The 20,946-nt window shown below is 35.8% G+C and overlaps 1 protein-coding gene across 1 annotated transcript in view; it reads right to left on the reverse strand.

The window, feature by feature from the left end:
• The window catches only part of LOC140749970 (terminal nucleotidyltransferase 5C), a 289,265-nt gene extending 269,123 nt beyond the window's left edge, over nt 1-20,142 (reverse strand). The window contains exon 1 of the mRNA XM_073083240.1: nt 19,928-20,142. The gene's annotated coding sequence lies outside the window, so the exon portion shown is untranslated. The remainder of the gene's footprint in view (nt 1-19,927) is intronic.
• Nucleotides 20,143-20,946: the final 804 nt, after the last annotated feature.

Here is a 20,946-nt window from a genome sequence, read left to right on the forward strand (position 1 = left end):
CTTTGTTGAAACTCGCCCTCTCAAAAGTTTGGTAACAAACCTCAGATTTTTCAAATTTATTTGCGTATAAGAAGGTTATTATTACATGCTATAACGGTGAAGGAAACATCGTGAAAAAGACCTCAATATATCAATCCCATTTAAAGTTAATTACAGTCCATGCCAGTTGCTGACTGGCATCAGATGGACTGCATGTTCGTTTGCCGCTTTCACGATTCAAAAAATGAAAAATTTAGGAGACACTAAATCTACCACTATTTTATGGGTGCTTGTTACCTAATATGTTTACCTAGAAGTTTAAAAGGCAGAAACTTGACAAAAAAATTAGCCTTCCCGGATTACAAAACAAGTCGGAACAAATTTTTTATCCTCAAAAATTAAATAGAGCTTCTTGAAACACAATATGACTTGTCTTTTAAATACGATAGGAACCTGAATTATTACCTGAATTGTTCTTAAATAACTGTTTTCTTTTTTGCATATAACCAAACATAAAGAATGTGAACTTGATGGAACATACATATACATAGTTACTACTTTCGGACACTTGATTCAAAGAGCTATGAATAATGTATCTTTAGCTGATCCCGGTACATCCCCATATGATGTTGATTACATATTCCTTTCTTACTTGTTATTTCCATTTCTTACTTTATTTTATTAAAAAACGCTTAAACGTCTTTAATCCATATTAGCTGCAACCCAATTTCTTCTATCCTTTAACCTATCTGGAGACGGATTACTCCCCTCATCAACATACTCCAATACTCCATAATATGCCCTACCTATTTACATTATAATGCATATGCATGATTTCATTTGACATTCGACATTTATTTGTATTTCGGCTACGCTCTATTAGGTAGATAGTGTAGAGTGTAGTGAATTCCCACATTTGGGTGACCGCAACACGCGGTTTCCAATTCACTGTAATTTGAGTTGGAATATGAACCATCCATATATGCGCCTAATTAAAATTTAGATGCGTGTTTCCAATTTTAGAACGCTAATTTCTGTGCGCTATGTACGGAATTTTCTGAATTTCGGTTCGAGAAACAATATAAAGAAAATTTCGCTTTTTGAACTTAGTTCGAGAAACATGGTTTGAGAAACGATATGAACGAAATTAGAGAAACAAGGAGTGAGAAATGACGCTAGAGAAACTAGGTTCGGAAAAGAACACGCAACAAGAGATTTAAAGAACAAGAAACCAGAAGTAATCGAGATACAAGGCACGCGAATCATAATATAGAGAATGATAATAAAGAAAATGAGAAACGAGGTTGAAGGGACAAGGTACAGAAGGCGTAGGATCGTAACCTTAGGTAGGGTCATAAAAATATGGATCTAAGATTAGTTAGTATACACGTTAGAGAACTCTTTAGATTTATAAGTAACATGAATACGGTAACAACAATACTTCAAGTTACATAAATAAAATGATAAGAGATACGCGATAGCCAAACAAGCCTTTTAGGGTTCTGTAGGCAAAGGGTAAAAACGGATCCCTACTACTAAGACTCCGCTGTCCGTGCATCTATCACAGGATCTTTGGATCCGTAATAGATGAACACTTGAAGACACAGAGTATGTATAATAGTGGCCGCTGTAACATCCATACAAGAAACTATTTTTCGGCATTTTTCGCTTTATCTATTGAACCGTAATAAATAGACATTTTCAATTTTCACGGTGCATTCATTTCTATAACTGCTATGATATTAAACACTAAAATCATTTTTGATGTGAAACATCCATAGCCGCACGTAAAACTGATTTCTGGCGTGGCGACGCATGCCGTGGCGACGCTACACGATGGTATATATATACAGTCTATATGCAGTAGTGTGTACGGTGTGGCGACGCGTCGCCATGCGCAATCGAATTCAATAAATAGTCATCGTTATCTGGAAAAAAATCGTAATATTTTATTTTATCATTATGACATATTTAGTTCCTATCACAATATGTTCTTTTCTGCATATTACTTTTACAAAATAATGTCGATGTTTCACATCTGCCAGGCGTCCCGTGACGGCTCACATCTTTTTGTATTTATTTTGGTACGGGACCCTCCGTTTCCTTGATCAAGTCGCACTTGGGCAATTATTATTATTATGCAATAGGGCATGAAAAGAGGTATTGATATTGATCATGATAATAAAAATAAATAAAAGTCGGGTTGAGATTCTTGTCGGATCTTCTCAGTTAAGGTCGTATTCCGATACGGTAGCAGATTAAGAAAAAATATAGTACCTGACAATTTGTAAGTATTTATACATAAAAGGCAATGTCACTGACAACATGAGTCAGGCATGACTTGGACTGTGCAGCTAATTTCCCCACTGGCATAATCATACAGGCTAAACAGAAAATATTACAATTTGTCAGTTTATTAATAAATTTTTCATGGGGTCAATTTACACTTGACGACTTGCGAAGTTGGTAACAAAAAATTTAATTTCATCAAGGATATTATTACAGTATTTATTTATATTTTTATTGTGCAAAAATTGCAAACGACCATGTAGTTTGCCTGATGGTAAGTATCTACGTCCGTGTACATCAGTAAACTACTCCTATAAATTTATCCCTTACTACAAATAAGGGTTTATTATAAGACTAGCTTTTGCCCGCGGCTTCGCCCGCGTTTAAAAGAAAATAATATAACATATCTACTAACATACATAAAACTGTAAATTCGTACCTTCAACTTTGCTGAAGGTCATCACTTGATCAAATGTTTACGATTCAATCCTTACTAATATCGAGATACTAAATCGGAGAATCGATGTTTTGGGTCCAAAAGATCGATTCTCCGATTAATCGATCTTAGATCGCCATCCCATGGGATTTCCGGGATAAAAACTATCCTATATCCTTTCTCGGATCTCTGACTATTTTTGTACAAAATTTCATTAAAATCGGTTCAGTGGTTTAGGCATGAAGAAGAGACAACCATACAGACAGACAAAGTTACTTTCGAATTTATAATATTAGTCAGGATTACGTTAACACAAAGCCCTCGCGAAATACACAACCTATCATAGCAGTCGTTAATCCAATCAAAGTTAATAGCGTCCCAAATTGGAACATTCCCTTTGACCCACGACGTTTTAATCTTGTTGTTTGTCTAGAATTCCTCGAATTTCCACCTTGATCGCTATTAGACGTTTCTATTAGATCTAGGATTCTTTGGTTCCAATATCTGACAGTCTTAAAGTAGCATCAAACATGAATGTAACAAGTTAATGTACGAAAATGTCTTCGAACTTTGCTACTATATATTTTTTATAATATAGGAGTAGCAGACGAGCATGCTGTCCACCTAATGGTAAGTGGCTACTGCCGCTCATGGATAATCAACTTCAGATAGGATTAGATATTCCTACCTGAGGTCGGCCACAGATGCTCCGCTACCCCTGAGGACTAAGCTGGAATGCCTCGGAAAAGTCTGTCTCCCTTACCACACCCTTCACGGTATGAGTATCAAAACAATGCCATTGTTCTTTCGTTTTTCGATTCTATAGATGGATCTCTTTTTAGAGTATCTCATTTAGTCCCACATAGTTTTCTATGTGGGACTAAATGACGAAAGTGTTACGCATATGTTTACAGCAACTGATAGGTATTTAATAAAAATAGAATGCATTGCTCTAGGTCGGGAAACACAAATAGATGATTCAATACCACAAAGCTAATATTATTGTTATATGGCATACAACAAAGTAATTGTTTTCAATGTAGATAACATGTGTTTTGGTACTTTTACAGGAGTAACGATAATGGTCTAAACTCAAAGAAAATCATTTACAGCTGATATTTGGCATTGGCACAAAATTAAAATATGATTTTACTCCTCGCTTCCTATGTTCCCTTAATTAAAAGAAAATAAAATAGCGGTATTTATACATTTTATCATGTAATTCTGACTTGCGATTTGTCCATTTTAAGACTTAAGTACCACCCAATGACATTTTATACTATCTATAGTACCACTGAAATATTTTCAAGCCATGTCGTGCTCTCAGTACCGATGCCGTGGCGGTGTCGTGTCGTCTCAATAAAGAAGTGTCAAAAAGAGAAATAATCGGAGTCACTACTATTATACATGTACTCGTATGTACTTACTATGTACGAACAAAATCTCAGACAAAAGTAGTCTGTTAAATATTTAAGTGCCTAAGTATGAAATCGCAGACAGAATTTAGTAGAACGCCAAACAACACTACAGACATAGACTTAGCAAAGATTGCAAATATAGCTCTTGTAGTTGGTAATTAGCATATTAATGAGCAGTTTATTGCACGTACCTCTGATTGATTGTGTATTTAGCGTAATATACCCATACCGTATTCCCATAATTAACGAGAATGCCATATTAATAGACTTAGAATAAACAGTTAGACGTATTTTTTCTTCATTGTCAGTCGATTTTCCTTTTATATTTCCGACTAGCTATGCCCCGCGGTTTCACCCGCGTTAAAAAAAAACAGGGGCACAGCTAGTTCTAAAATATAAGTAGCCTAAGTTACTTCTTATTGCATCAGCTACCTGCAAATAAAGTCCCGTCAAAATCGGTCCAGTTGTTTCAGAGATTAGCCAGAACAAACAGATAGACAGACAGACAGAAATTGTAAAAATTATTATTGTTACGGTGTATGTACCGTATGTATTCATATGCATGTATTAAAAAGCGGTTATTTCAATATTAAAAACAGACAGTCCAATTTTTTTTTATATGTATAGATTTTTATCTGTTGAAAAAGTGGATCGATAAAAATCCTTAAATTCTCTGTAATTATTGCCTATGGTCGAATGGCCACAGGCGAAAACTATTAATAGTAATCTATTGACTGTGTCACATAAATATATCTGATCTAGTCCAATTCCTGAAAACATACGAAGATAATATGTCCCCCGAAAAACTTTCCAGGTAATCTCTATTATTAGAACCACATGACTTCACTATTATTATCAACTAAATTTGTAGCAATATTTCATTGTTTACGTTTTTTAGGGTTCCTTACCCAAAGGGTAAAAACGGAACCCTATTACTAAGCCTCCGCTGTCTGTCCGTCTGTCACAGGGTTCTATCTTCTGAATCGTAATAGGTAAATATAGCTTTTATAATAACAAATACTAAAAATAACAGGAAAATAAAAATCATGGTGGCGCGGTACCCTCTTGTGCGGGTTCGACTTGCTCTTGGCCAATTTTTTGACATATCCAATGTAATTTTTGATTATTTTTTTCATAAAAAGGCATTATAAGTATTTGTAATTGATCTCATTATTTGGGGGTCTACCATTAAAGTTTTTTTTGTATTGTATCACTTTTTAGGTATTACTAGCTAACCCGGCAAACCTTGTTTTGCCATATAAATAAAAAAAATGTTAAGGTTGAACAACCCTTATCAGTTAGGGGTATGGAAAATAGATAGCAGCCGATTCTCAGACCTGAATATGCATATAAAATTTGGTGAAAATCGGTTAAGCCGTTTCGGAGGAGTACGGTAACTAACAGTAACGGTAACACGAGAATTACATATATAAGATTAAACGCCCCGAAGTCCATAAGTTGCAAGTATAATACAGTAAATGGTAAAACAATAAACGAAGTAAAAGTAGAGAAAAATATTACTTGGACAGCCCTACGGCCATCAAACAACTATTTTTATAAGAACATACTGTTTCATTCATAGCGGTTATTCTTATCAGAGGAACTGTAATCGGCTTTCCTTTGAGGACACGTCGGCCATCGAAATTCCCGAAACCCACAGGAAGGCGCTCCCGAAACTCCCTAATTCTTTGTTTGGGTAGGACACTGTTTCTTTACCTTATTGTATTCTGTAGCGTAAGGGGATTGCTTGGTTATATCGGTGAAGGGACGGGGTTCGGTTCCCGGCAGACACCGCGGGCTTTTTTGTGAATTTTGTGTTAAAAATTACGCTGGAGACGAAGCGACTATCTTACTCCTCAGAAGTGGCAATGAATCTGTGATCATCTTCATGTACAATAAAAAAAAACGCTTTCTATATATCTCCAAAGTTCAACCTGATATTAATTGGTCGTTGCTGCCTTGCATTGCCTTGCTTGCATTTACCCTTTTTTTGTTTATAGAGGGCATAGAATCTTCGCACTTGTTCTTCGATTTCGTGTCTTAACTGCGCATGTTGGCATTGTTCCGCGTAAATTACACCATGACAGCCATTAAACGGCTGACAGAATTGTCAGCCGTTTAAGTCATTTAATGGCTTCCTTCAATTACAAGGCGGTGAGATATCTATACTTATCTATGATAGGAGGAAACTTTCAAAAGGAAGAAGATACCGTAATCCTATTGTGGTCCCGAAACTACAGGACAAGATGCATTTACCCTACTGAAGATGAACCTTAGAATTCATATGTAAGTCGGCCACAACTAAATTCTATTAACATCTATTTTTAACAAGAAACCTGATTATTTAATATTTATATAACACACTTAACAGAATTTTAAAATGTTACATAAAGACGGTTCAGACATTTGAAATCAAAACCATAACTTCCTGTACAGCTTTGTTTGCTCAAAAAGTCAAAAACCTTATCTCTGCATCGTTCTTGTTCCACTACAAAAGATTTTATCTTAACGTTACGTAGATCTAAAGTTTCGGAATGTGAGAGGTGGAATACTGGAATTACTATAATGGTAGTACAGACTACAGAATTCTCTAGCGCTTTCAGCAATCCGTACGGAAATTAGAGAACGACGAACTACAAAGATAAATAAAGACGCGTTTTTTGTTTCTTTTATATCTTATTTATAAAATTCTCGTGTCACAATGTTAGTTAGCGTACTCCTCAAAAACGGCTTCACCAATTTTCACCAAATTTTATATGCTTATTCAATAGGCTTGAGAATCAGCTACTACTATCTATTTTCTTACCCCTAAGTGATAAGGGTTGTTCACCCTTAACATTTTTTTATTTATATGGCAACACAAGTTTTGCCGGGTCAGCTAGTATCTCCATAAAATTACTTGCTACAAATTACTGTTATAACACAACAAAGCAGATAGATACACCAAAACACAGTTAGAAGAAATTCTCTACTTTTTTGGTACAATTTACTATTTGCAATCCTTTTTATGTTCCACTCTTGGGCACAAGTTTCTCTATGAAATAGTAAGGCTTGGAAGGCTTGGAATCATTGTCATCAACCCATTACTGTCCCGCTGCTAGACACGGGTCTTCTTTCAGTATGAGAAGGATTAGGCCACAGACCAACACGCTGGCCTAATGCCTATTGGTAGACTTCACATACCTTTGAGAACTTTTTTTTTAAATGTCTCAGGTATACAGGTTTCCTCAGGATGTTTTCCTTCGTTGTTAAAACAAGTGATCATTAATTTCTAATACGCACATAACATCGAAAAATCAGAGGTGGGAGCCTGGGATTTGAATCTGGACCTCCCTATGGCTGATGATTGCAGCAAACAACTGCTATAATACCAATCGTTCTAGGAATCTCCCACTTAATTCAAATGTGCAGGTGAACGGTCAATTCCTAGAACAATTTATAACATAGTTCACGATTATACCATATTAATAGTTAACAATTACTTCCAATTTGTTCTAGCCTTAATATCTTAATACCCAAAGTTTAAAAGCTGTGATACAAAGACAAAACAGGGTCGACGGCTTAACATGGTATCCGACGCACGAAATTGCACGAAATTTTGCTACTAATGGTCACCCATCCAACTCCCAACTTCATAGACCAATTAGTAACAAAAACGAAAATACTTCCGCATCTAAATTTTGAACCTAAATATTTCAGCCCGACTCGCACTTAACTTCCACTTCATTTCAGCGATTCAAGCGAGCAATCCGCAAAGAGAACATACAATTTCTTATGCAAATCTAAGTACGTAGAGTTCTCAAAAGTAATTGAAGAGGTTTATGTCGTAACAGCTCATTTTCAGGCGGGTCGGTGAACTGAGACAGTAATTTAATTAGTTCAGCAAGTAATTAGTACTCGTCGGGTAACAAATTAATGTCAAGATAACCGCCGTATGCTTGACTTTCTTTATTCAGTCATAAATGACTATTTACTACGTACTTAAGGTTTTTATTAATATGTCAGAATTGGCAGATTATTAGGAGAAATTGATTAACAAAATCCATGAGGGACATCATGAGGAAACGCCTGAGAATTCTTAAAAAGAGTCTATTATACTTGAAGGTGATAGAAACCCTTGTGGTTCGACTCCGGGGGCACCACCGCCACATCTATTTCTGCCTAACAACAGCAGTTTTAAGCACTGCTGTGTTCTGGTTTGAAAGGTGTGGTAAGAGAGACATACTTTTCCGAGGCTTTCCAGCTTAGTTCTCAGGGGTAGCGGCACGTCTGTAGCCAACAGGTAGGAATATCTAATCCTATCTGGGGTTGTTTACAGAGCAATAGCCACTTACTACCAGGTGCTCGTCTTCTACTCCTATATAATATAAAAAATGAAAGCTACCAATCCGGACCTGCCAATGCAGTGGACTATAGCCTAATATTTCCACTCTAAGAGGAGGTCTGTGGCCAGCAGTGACACCTGTCCCTGCTTAATTTTGTAGTAATTTCTCGTTAAAATTACTAATTTCATACAAATTCCTGCTTTAGCAACTAAAATTGAAATAAACGCTTTTCACTGGAACTAACACAAAGTAGTTACAAGTGCATTACATTTAAATTGAACTCGAAAACTATTGGCATTCATCATCCGTATAATTTAACGGTATGAATAACGTGACCATAAGTCCCGCTTTGAACGGGACAGTCCCGTTTTCAGCTACTGTGACCCGGTCTCCCGAAACAACAAAGCGAAAATGTCCGTTTATAGCGAAATCAGTTTTACGAAAAATAAATAAAACGACGATAAGACCCGAAAATCTTAATTAAACGACTATAATTATATTGCCAATAATAATTGCAAGTATTTCAGAAAAACTAGTTTTTACGAACTTGTTTTCGTCGGTTAAGCCCTTAAATCACACAGCACGAACCCATACTATGCCAATGAAGTGAAATATTCTTTAATTATTTTTTTTATTAACCTTACAGAAGCAGACTGGCATGTACACCACGTGATGGTAAGTGGCTACTGCCTCTGACATCTGTAATCAACCCTTAGACAAGATATCCTACCTGAAGTCGAACAAATACGTTGCTACCCTTAGGTCTTAGTTGGAACGCCCTCAATAGGACATGTCCTTACCACACTCTACAAAGCGGAACACAGCAGCGCTTAACACTGCTGTTATTAGGCAGAAATAGGTATGACGGTAGTGCCTGTAGAGTCGAACTACAAAGGACTCAAACACTTTCCCTTCATTTCATCCAAAATGATATATCAATGGTGTCCGGATTTAAACTAAAATAAAAATGGTTAATATAGTATGATGTAACTATCTGTAACATTAAGCTCCATTATTACTTGCGAATAACAGTTCCGCTTTCATAAATCTTTATGAATTTGTAGTCTGTGCTATCGCTATGCGCATTATATTATCTGTGCTTCGCCGCGATTGGTTCACGATGACATTTCTGGAACAATTGTGTATTGCCACACTTGTTGGGCAAACGGTATGAAAATTTACTACTGAATACCGCTTTCAATACGATTATTTAAGTACCTGTTGCCGGTTTCAATGTGACGGTGGTATGAAAGATTGCCTTGAAGTATTTTTGTATTCTGGTTCGAATGAAAGAAAGGCAGAGATACATTTTTTACATATAATATATGAGTAGCAGACGATCTACCTGATAGTTAGTGGCTACTGCCGCCCATGGCGCCCATCTGTAATCAACCACAGAGAGGATTAGATATTTCTACCACAGATGCGGCGCTACCCCTGAGGACTAAGCTGGAACGCCTCGAATAAGTACGTCTCCCTTATCACACCCTTCAAAACGAAACAAAGCAGCGCTTAACACTGCTGTTATTAGGTAGAAATAGGTGTGGCGGTGGTGCCGCCGGAGTCGAACCACAAAGGGTTCTACCACCTTCACATATACGTGGCATTTTAAATTAGTGCAAGAAAAGACACTGTATGTAGTAGATAGAACTGGACATAGAGAGCAAAAGTACCACGACTTATTACCATTTGGTAATAATTGTATTTCAAACGTCAATCAATCCGAAATGGTGTCAGTATGAAGCGGGATACATTTTTGTATGAAAATCTTGATTTTTTTTATTTAGGTATCGTAGTCGTAGGTACTAATTCATATACGTTGAAATATATAGATAAAGAATATGATAATTCAGTAGCAAAATAAATATTAAAAGCAAATGGTCTCACTAGAAACATATCGCTTGTAATCTCTAATTTAATAATACATTTCAATTTCTTAATCCAAATGAATGAAAACAAAATTTTATTAAGATAACCCCAAGATAACATTTGACTATTGGCTCATCTATACCACAGAGCAAACGGTGAATAGAAATGGCAAATTAATTTTATTATGGAATTACATAAAATTATTCGTACATATCTACCAAATACCAAACCAATACCAAAAGTGAAGTAAATGAGATGACATGTATCTAAAACCAATTTTGATCAATTTGCCTTTACAATGTTTTTCAAACCAGAGCAAATTACACGCTTTTACAATACAGAAGTGTTAAATTATTGATGTTGCCGTCATAGAATAACAAACAAAAAATTATCTTTAACATATTCATAAAAAATATTAGGTATATTCCACAGAGAAAAAGTTGTATGTACCTATGCACGCAAGTTAGAAGTCATATTAATATTGTAAAAATTATAATACTTTGTAACTCTGATCGCTTTCTTCAAACGGAAGAAGTATAACTTCAAACACCATTTTATATGATAACTAGCTGACCCGACAAACGTCGTGTTGCCATATAAATAAAAAAATGTTAAGGGTGAACAACCCAAGGGTGTTAGGGAGATGAAAAATAGATGTTGGCCGATTCTCATAGATACCGGATAAGCACAAAAAATTTCATCAAGATCGGTCAAGCCGTTTCGGAGGAGTATGATAACGAAAACTGTGACACGAGAATTTTATATATTAGATAACCCTATGACCAACAATTAAAAAATACTTTTTTTTTATTAGATTATATTATATTACATTTTTATATTAAAACCCACTATTGGATCCTGACCTTCGATTGTCATTAATTTGGCATACTAGTTAATAATGCACGCATCTCCTACAGACCAAATTGAGACGTTATCAATATGGTTGGGTGAACAATTATAATTGGATATCAAATGGTAATATTCTACCTATATATACTTTCTACCTATAAAAGCAGTGATAGCCCAGTGGTTAAGAAACTCGGCCTCTTGATCTAGGGGTCCGAGGTTCAAATCTCAGGGACACGCCTCTTTTTCAAAGTTATGAGCGTATTAGAAATTAATGATTACTAGCTTAAACGGTGAAGAAAATACCATGAGGAAACCTGCAAACCTGAGAAATCTTAAAAAAAGTTATCAACGGTATGTGAAGTCTACCAAAACCGAAGCACTTGGCCAGCGCGGTAGACTATGGCCTAACCCTTCTCATTCAGAGAGGAGACCGGTGCCCAGCCTTGGGACACTAATGGGTTGATGATGATGATGAAATTCTACCTACCTGCTATAAAATATGCAATATTTACTTAGCAATTGTAATTAACAAAAACATATAAATGTGTTTTGTGGCAAAAGTACAATAAAAATTAATAGCTATGCAAATTTGTTATGCAAATGAATTCTGTTTATGTTTTGTTTATATTATGAAATATTTCATTTACACGTTTAGAAAAAATAAATAACGAATATATTTGTTAGAACTTCGCGATAAGTACGTTATTTAATTGTTATAACTGATAATTATGAATTAATTGAAAAGCTAATTCTGAAAATAATAAACACAAAGCAATTTCATTTTGTTGCATAATTATGTATCTTTTTATTTGTCTCGTATTTTTATCGCATTTTTCTATTATTTCATGAATAGGAGGCTGTGCTCCTAAACCCATAAATATCACTAAGTTTATAGGGTTTATAGATATAGGAGAGTTAACTCATATTATTACTTATTTTAATTAACGTTTATCCTAAGATAATTTAAATCTCAAATATACCTACTCTATAGAGTCTTTACTCTATCTAGTAATTCAAAAGATCCTACAGGATATACAATCTACCTACAACAGATTTGCATTCGTAACTTATAATTGCCATCAGTCCATCAGAAAAAATCTCTACAGCCACCATTGTTATTGCCATCACGAACTATCATAATTAAAAAGGTAATTATCAATACAATCAAATTAACTTCACACACAATAACCATGTTTTTCCAATCCTTCGTGTATATTTAAATAAAATGGCGTGTTATATATAATTGGCCAAGTGTAAGTCGATCTCGCACCAGGGGGGTGCCGCACCATATCTTTTTTAATTTTTAGTATTTGTTATTATAGCAGCCATTAAAGTGCATACATTGTGAAAATTTGAACTATCTACTATTGAACTTTATTTTATTTTTAGTTTTTGTTGTTATAACGGCCATCGTTATGCATCCTCTGTACAAATTTCTAGTGTCTATCTATTACGGTTCCGGAGATAGAGGCCTGTGACAGACGGACAGTCGGGCAGACGAACAGACAGCCTTAGTAATAGGGTTCCGTTTTACCCTTTGAATGTGGAACCCTAAAAACGGTAAATGACTTTCAATTCAAACATATCAGACCAAAGAAGACAGACAGTTTCTCGAAATATTATACATTTATCGAGTATACTACGCAGCAGAATTAGGTATAGGCATTACGAAAAACATGCCGATTGCATCCGTATAAATAATGAATGAGTCATTTCGTTATTGGACGAATTAATCGTTTGGAAAAACAAATGTAATAATAGCCATCAAGTGCATGATATTTGCGACATCGCGTTAACAGAAAATCATGCCGTTTAAAGTCATACGCAAAATAAAATTATATTAGTGTGTGTGTACTGTGTGTGTTGCTAACCCTATATTAAGTTGTAAATCCAGAAAGCCTCGGTTAAGTAGGTATGTGTCCCTTACAATATACTTCAAAGTGGAAGAAAGCAGCACTTAATACTGCTGTTATAAGGCAGAAATAGGTATGGTTGTGGTTCCCCCAGAGTTGAACCACAGAGAGTCCTGCCTACTTCAAAAGTGCAATTTTTTTTAATACAATGGTCCTTGTGGCGTAGTCTTCTTTTTTGGTCTGAGTCTTCCATTTAATGGAACCAAAAAACCCGATTTTGTTACTATCAGCACGATCATTAAGAAAATATTATTTGAATCATCGCGAGCAAATTTAGTTTGTGTGGCAAAAACACAGAACTACATTATTTTTCAGGTCAACACGAGTAACTTGTTACGAGTTATTTGTTTAAAACAAAAAATATTCGTGATAGATAGGTATATTCATATTTAAAGATACTTTCATAGTTAGTTCGACACCGGTGGTACCATCACCACACCTATTTCTACCTTATAACAGCTGTTAAGTGTTGCTTTTATCTACTTTGAAATATGTAGTAAGGGAGACTTCTACCTTATAACAGTTGTTAAGTGTTGCTTTGATCTACTTTGAAATATGTAATAAGGGAGACAGTTTTCCGACTTTTTACTGTGATAGAACTGTAATCTTATCTGGGGTTGGTACAGATCCCCATAGGCGGCAGTAATCACTTACATCAAGTGGGCTGTCAGCTCGTTAGCTATTTTAAATATTAAAAAATATAACAACAAAATGCCCGACAATATGTAGCGAACAAAAAACTTTCAAAAAGTTAAAATTGAAATATTTATATAAAAATCTTTTTATTAACAGTCATAAAACATAAGTTACGACTGGCCCTATAAATTGATTACTTAATCTTGATCGCTACAGAAACTTAATTTACGTGATTTATCTGACAAGAGTGAATAATGCCAAAATCGTTAATCTTAATACAAAACAATACACTTGAAACTAAATAAAAGTATTTACACGAACTCAAGTGAACCTATCACTAATTAAGTATTTGTTTATTTCGAATCGATTTGTGTATCAATCGAATTTTAATCGATTAGTTCCGTACGATTACCTTGATAAAATACAGAACCTCCTTTTTAGAAGTTGGTAAAAAAATTATAGCCTAGTGGTCAAAACCTCGACATCTCGTTCGACATCCACAGGTACCCTCTGTGGTACCACTCTGGCGGCAATACCACCACATCTATTTCAGCCTAATAACAGCAGTGTTACGCGCTGCTGTGTTCCGTTTTGAAGGGTGTGGTATTAGAGACATACTTTTCCGAGGCGTTCCAGCTTAGTCCTCAGGGGTAGCAGCGCATCTGTGGCGGACCTCAGGTAGGAATATCAATCCTATCTGGGGTTGATTACAGATGTCCATGGGCGGCAGGAGCCACTTACCATCAGGTTGAATGGATGCTCGTCTGCTACTCCAATATTTAAGAAGAATCTTAATCAGGGGTTCCAAGGTTTGAGCCCCAGGCACGCACCTCATATTTTACCTAAGGTATACGGTAAATGTCAAGAAATAGACACGTGCGCAATCTCCTACTGTATATAATGTATATCAGTTATTGAGAAACATAATAAAATGTCATATATTATATTATTATTATTGCACGCTTATTTATATTTTATTTTATTCTTCAATCTAAACTAACCAATCCTGTACGGTGTATTACAGCCTAGCCTATTTAATAGGAACTTAAACATATTTTTCTTTTGTTAACCAATAGCCATTTTTGTTTCGTAACTATTGACAATACTATCAATAAAAAATTCTAAAACTATTCATATTCAATGAGCAATTGATAATTGAAAAATTTCTGAAACTATTCATAATAAATGACCGAATGATATTCGAGTTGCAGTCAATTTGAACGATAACTCCATTCCGTTCCGCTCACCTGTACGTCACTAGTGCCCTCTCGATCGAAAGGATATCCGTAAAGGTCAAAACAAGCGTCGCTGGAGCCTCTCCGAAAACGTAACCTTTAGTATTTGCCATCCAGTCTACGTCGTATTAAGAATGAGTACTTCTTTGTTTATATATAAACTAGCTGTGCCCCGCGGTTTCACCCGCGTTAAAAAGAATAATCCTCAATAATAAATGGTCTTTGAAAGGTGCCTCCCGGTGAATTTACCTTAAAAATCTTGTTAGGTTCGTTTGTACTGTAGGACTACCATGAGTTTACAAAAGTATTACTCGCTAGCGACTGCGTAAAATAAATGTATGAAAAATTGTACAGCGCCTCTGGTGGTTACTCGTAGAACTAAAATCCGTAGTGACGTAACTCGATACGTAAAAAACCTATCGAAATCAAATCGCTAGCGAATGTCATTATGATCTATTGCCATACAAATTCGGTCCCATGAGTCATTAATTTGACAGACGTTGTCAAGAAATACCGTAACGATAGTAGTTATGTTATTCACTAGCAAAATGACAATAGTTTTCTATTTACCATTTCTATAGTGGCGTTTCTATGCCAACTCATGGTAATGCTACTGATTCAAAATAGGAAACTGTTATATAAATCGAGCTTACATAGCCACTTTAAAACATATTCTTGCTATGATCACCAAAAATATCAACTCCTAGCGGCTCAGTTCAGCAGCAAACACCGCCATACATCTCTAAAAATGTATATGTTAATGTGTTAAAATATCTCGTATCCTATGTCCGTATCCTGGTTTTAAGCTACCTCTCCACCATTTTCAGCCAAATCGGTTCAGCTGTTCTTGAGTTATAAATAGTGTAACTACGTTTTAGTTTTTATCGAAATCGGCCTCGTAACTCCTTTCAGCATTTTTCGCTAATCCTTATAGTTTCGGATTTAGCCCTGAAGGCCCGTTTGAAAAATTCACCCTGTATAGATACCGCAGGGCATTGGGATGAGACGAATATTAAACTTTTGAGTTCTACATGTCTCTAAATATTCTCTTAGTAGAAACAGTAAATATACGTGAAATATTAAATAGTCATTACACATTTGTAACAAATTCACTTTCACTGTTACCTGGTAATAGAAAAAAAATAAGTAGGTAAGTACTTACCGGATGATTCTTCAAAATCCGTCGTTTACGCTGAAGATAATCACCATTTCAAAACCATGTATGACGTAATGTAATGTAATGTAATGTAATGCAATAATTTATGAGTATCCGTTTTAAAAAGCAAATGCTATAAGCAAATGTAGCCACATATACACAATATTAAATGTAGATTCTAATTCTAAATAGGAACGAAAACGAATATCTTCAACCTTAATTATCTTAAAACCTATCTAAGCTTCCTCCGGAATTCAGATAGTACAGGCAAACGCATTCTATTAGTAAAGCCTCAAGCATCTTGCATCAGCTGTGCAAGGTGGGGACGTTTCACCAGACACCCGTCAAAGTTGGTTAATCAACAAATTACCGGCAATGACCTACAAATCGACTTAAAAGAACATTTGTATGTATAAAAAGTTTGGTGCAAGTTTCCGGCTTTGTACCTTTTGTGGACCTTCTGCGCTATAATTTTCTCTTTATCCAGTTTCTCCGACCTTCGGCGTAAATTGGGTTTATGCTATATTTCCCTATTTATATCATTCAGTAGACACGATCAATTAAACGTTATCTATTTAACAGCTGCATCGTTAATTAGCAGTCTAATCAACTAAGACAAAAAGAACGACGAATGACAAGTTACTAAGCAATAATTCCACGATAAAACAAAACACGTGAATCAAATACAGTAGCGGCATGCAATCATCAGAAAATCATTACTCTAACGCCACTTTAGTCGTGTAACATTACGAGGTAAACCATTATGAAATAATAAAAATTGCGATAACAAACTTGATTCCACGGCGAGGCCAAATAAGGAAAAATGACGCGAGAGCGAACGATGGTTTTTTATCCAACACATATTGCACCGACCATAAATTAGGATTATCTGACACCCAGAAACACTGTGATATAACCCCAACGCTCGCTTTGAACAAAACCAGTCTTGATTTAAAATTTAAGATATCCTAATAACTTTATGACGAGATAATGTATAGCAAATCTGTAAAAAAAATTGCAATAGAATAATATTACTATTAATACACGTATTGCAACAATGTAATAAAATACGGAAAACACAATAAGTCACATCTAAATATGTGTTTCTAAGAACAGTTTAGACTTAATCAGTCTTGAAAAACAAGTTTAAAAATGTACCGATCTAACTAGCGCAAGTAATCCTTGTCATACGATATTTTTATAAAACAAGTAGATTGCATACTTACGCTAAGTTTAATCTTTTAGAAAACTCCACTAAACTACACCAACGCAACACAAGTTATTAGACCGGCTTCAGTACGAGCCACTGATGCAGAAAATAAAATCTGATATTGTCGTGCAATAGACCCGCTTGACAGTGTTATAAATGGCTTCTATTAATTTGCGTATTCGCGAGAATTAATAAAGCTGAATTGTTTGTTTGTAGACTACTATTTAAATTCGAATATAAGATTCATTGGTATTATTTGATTAGAGACACATTTTAAATAACGAAGAAGGAAACGAATCGAATCAAAGTGCGACGGCAAATATTGGAAATCTAGATAACTTGAAACTTCTCACTTCATAAGAAATAAAATTTAAATCTAAATGAAATCGGAAGCCGAAAGTTGCAAAGGGGTGGTTTGTGACACAAACCGAGTGAGTGACGCTAATAACAAACGATGTCGCTGCGAATAAGGGTCACGACATTCGCTTGTTAATTATTCGTGTAACTTCTAACAAAATTAGTTCGGGACGGGAAAGTTGGGAAGATTCATTATAGTAGTAGAGCATTGGATAACGAGTTGGGAGTCTTGTAAGAGATGCGAAAATTGGCGACCACGGCTACCATCTTGAGCGTCAAAAGTTTTTGTCTTAACTTGTAACAAAATTAATCACGCCAAGAAAAAGTTATAAACGATTCATCAGGGTATCTTTAGTGTTGACCTTTGCTAAGTAGCTTTAAATTGGGTTCATTCCACGGTTAATGTTTGTAGCTCCTAAGTCCTTTTTAAATATCTCCTGACACTTTGTTTTTGCGCTTTAGGATAATTAACTTAAAAGTAAATTAGGTTAATAGTACTTTCAACTGCATAACAGTTCCTTATTTTTGAAACGATCTCATTTAATACAATCTATCCTTAAATGTTACAAATACTATTCGATTAATTGCAAATATTATGATTTAGGGTATTTAAGTTTTATGCATCTTACTTTTAGTTTGTAATATACTTATTTTTAATGGTCATCCCAATAAAAACCGAATTGCGCAACAGAAACTAAATAAAGAGAATGCGCGAGTACAAAAATAAGGTTAAAAGAAGTAAAATATACGTTAATGGATCTAATAAGCGACGACATCAAAAGGAAGTCTGCCTGCAGGCTGCAATTATTGTCGTAATGAAATTAAAACACTGTCACGGAGAAAGAATTGTTTTGCGAACCCAGTTTTACAATGAGCCGCTAAAACATTTAGAATCAACAGAATCTACTTTTAATCTAAAAGTATCTTAGATTTACATCTTAATGTACCAACCAAAACCCAGTAGGTCACTAGTTCAGTCGTTTTCTTAGCAATAAGTAACTTGATATCAACAGCTGATATCGATACTCAAAAAGCTGTATACGATACCAATTGACACCCAATATCAACAATGTACACGACATCAGATACCTATTGAATTCTTCCGGGACAAAGACAAACAAAACAAAACAAATCACGCCAAAACCGAACGTAAATGGTTTTCCTTGAAATTTAAGACGCATATACTCAAAAGTTCAATCCATTCACGTCGTATTAGATTTTCGTGTCAATGGAATTTTACATATTATTGTCTCACAAAAGAGCCTGTTTCTTAAAAAGGATCAACGAACACTAAGAGTAATTTGATTTTCCTAGGTCGTAGAAAGAGAATCTTATATTATGAGCGTAATAAAAACTTGAACCTTATTTTTCTCTCGTCGCTTTTAGTTTGCTATAAAAGGATGTCGGAGAGAAAAATATGTTACTATTAACGATATTAAAAGTAGCAGAAAAATGCTGAGAATATGCGATGCGCATCTGTTTGTATTTGAAGTTGTTATTCGTCTTGAATGCAGAAACATATAGTATGTTTTATCGACTGTGACAGTGGCATGCATCTCAGAGATTTCGCTAGATAGATGAAAACGATTAAATGTAACGACATGAGCCATTTATCAAAACGTGGGTAACCCGAAACGATTTATTTCCACCGGCGACAAATCATTGCGTTGTCCGACACATTCATAATCCAATTTAATTGGAACTTGAAAAAAACAATCTTGAGCGGAGTGATGCATTTTCAAAACAACACGATTAAATAAGAACATTTGACGATATTTCTTTAGCGTCAGCATCAAATTTGCTATCAATCACTTCGTAATCAATTTTGTTTTACCTATTGGATGTAATTGTTATGTATTATAGCTAAGTTAATTTTATTTGATCGAAACATTTCTAAAAAACCGGGTAAGTTCATCTGATCATTAAAGATTGGTGATGCTTTGTGTATCTGAAGCGATAGTGTAGTTGAAACGTAGATTACTGTTCGATGACATTTATACCGGATCAAACGGTGTGTACGGAGACAGTGTACGAAGCAGGTCGGTATAAATATCAAAGAATCCGCAGCACGACGAATCAACAAGTGCATGAGACGGAGAAGGCGGTGCGACCGCCGAACGTTCTCCCGTCGCCGGATTTAAAGCAACTAGTGGAATTCTAAGACGGAGGCAACGATCGTGAAAACTGGGCCGGACATGTGAGCCGCGGCCGTGACCACATTACAATCACTTTTCAATTAATAAAGAACCAAGCACCTGCAGAATGCAACTGTCACTCGGTACAGCGTTCGCAATACGCACGCATACGACGTTCCGATCTCACTTGGATGCACTTCTCACGTCGGTTAAGTATGTTTACGTGCTTACGGAGTAATAACACAGGGCACAGGTGAACAGGGTGCGCGTAGGGCGCGGGGCGGTACTGACGCGTGCGTTTCGCGCGACGGTCGGCGCGGCACTGAGCCGACGTCTGAGCGCTGGAGTCGTCGAACGCTCCGCGGCTAGTGAACAATTCGCAACTTGAATACCTACGTAACGTAACTTAACTCCACAATATTTTATAGTTTCGTAACCGTATTACTCGATTACCGTGCGCCGCTCGCGTCTAATCGATGTCACGATTCGGGTGCGGTCCTTGGGCGATAGAGCTTCGAGATCGAAAGCTTTGGCACCGTAACGAGGGCCCTACGTCGTGCCGGCTGCTTGCTTGCACAACATAATATGCATACACGCCGCCTCCTTGCCCGAACACTCGAGCACTCGACCACAATTTATCTGGTGAAATACTGATTGGACTGGCTCACTTCGTTATGTTTACGTTCACTAGTTTTCCGTAATACAACACCGCTATAAAGCTTTCTGTCGGGACGGTTCAAGTAGGATCGTAAAGTTTAGTTAAGAGTCCGAACGACCCTATTTCTAACTCGCCGTAGATATTTTTAGATTTAACCCCATTCAGAAGTAGCAATATGAAATTATATTTCCCTGAGTCTTCTGACCGTAGCAGAACTAACTCTAAAACTAATTTCAACGGGAAGTTGAAGGATCGGATTTTCTAAGAAAACAACTGAGTGAAAATGTTACTTTAACTAGCGTTAATAACGTCAACATTCTTGCCGGCCAGTTAACGTTGTCTTTTTATTTTATGACAATATAAGAAGAAACGATAGATATCATGAATTTGATAAGAATATGAATAATTCTATTTAAATTTGAATTGTGAAAAATTAAACAGGATAATCTTTATACAAGATCCCTTTCACAAAACTTATTTC

Source organism: Epargyreus clarus, unplaced genomic scaffold (genome assembly GCF_041222505.1).
Source record: "Epargyreus clarus isolate Ecla_fem2 unplaced genomic scaffold, WU_Ecla_fem_2.2 ptg000019l, whole genome shotgun sequence".
NCBI lineage: Eukaryota > Metazoa > Arthropoda > Insecta > Lepidoptera > Hesperiidae > Epargyreus > Epargyreus clarus.